We start from the raw sequence: 1,043 nt of genomic DNA, 5'->3' as shown, positions 1-1,043 counted from the left end.
GGCTGCCTGCGTGCAGGACCCCTGCTCTTAAGCTCTGCCCCACGACAGTGCTTGAGCAGGTCCGCGAATGGGCTTTGGGATTTGGAATGGACGGGCCAACAGCCTTATCCGAGCAAACTTTCTGGGGTCTGAGATGGGGTCAATTCCCGAGTCCTATGAAAGACCAGTCTAACCATGTCTCAAAGCTCTGCCAGGACCTGTGCTCAACCACCCGAGCTCTGTGCCCGGTGGTAGAGCATTTCACAAATTGCCCTTAGTTTTTAGGCACACTTGTCTTATTTACCCACCTAGACATACGACATAGCCCAGGCCATAGGCTTTTTTGTATTTACCACATAAGAGGGCAGAGTGCTTCAGAGGCAGGCGGACCTTCACAGACCTCGCCGTTAATAGTGTGTGGAGACCCGGTTAGTAGGGCCAGCGTCAAGGAGAGAAGCGCGAGGGCACGGGGCCGGGAAGTTCGGAAGAAGCAACCTAATTTCACCGAGGGGAGGCGTAGTGGGGTGATGGAGGGCTGAGGAACAGCCGGACGCGCAGTGAGGACAACACATTTGGTCGGGCCTAGAGCCGAGGGCGGGGCGGGGGCTGAGGCCGACCGGGCTGTGGAAGGTCCAGACCCTCCCTTCCGAGGCACTTGTGGCTTCCTGCAAGGTGCTCTGGCCTCTTTCGAGGCTTTTGGAGAAACGAAGCCGGGCTCAGTTTCCTCTGAATTTTGGCAAACTGGGCCGGGCCGGCGGTCTTCACAGTTCCCGGCCGAATCCTTCTGCAGCCCCGTGCCAGGGTCCTCCCGCCAGGCCCACCCACATCCCTCATAAGTCCCAGGCTACGGGGTGGTCTTCGCTCAGCTTATCCTCCCTCCTGGCCACGCCCCTCATCACCAGCCCCGCCCTCGTCCGTAAGGCCCCGCCCCTCACCCGCCCCGCTTTCCCCCGACCATATATCCACACCCCGCCAGCTCTCTTCTTGGTCCCGCCCACAACCCTCCTTCAGGGCCGCGCGGGGGCAGGGCGGGGCGGGGCCGCGGCGGCGGGGGCGGGGCCGGT

This window comes from Camelus dromedarius, chromosome 7 (genome assembly GCF_036321535.1).
Source record: "Camelus dromedarius isolate mCamDro1 chromosome 7, mCamDro1.pat, whole genome shotgun sequence".
NCBI classification, from domain to species: Eukaryota; Metazoa; Chordata; class Mammalia; order Artiodactyla; family Camelidae; genus Camelus; species Camelus dromedarius.
The sequence above is the reverse complement of the archived record's forward strand: the minus strand, read 5'-3'. Positions refer to the sequence as shown.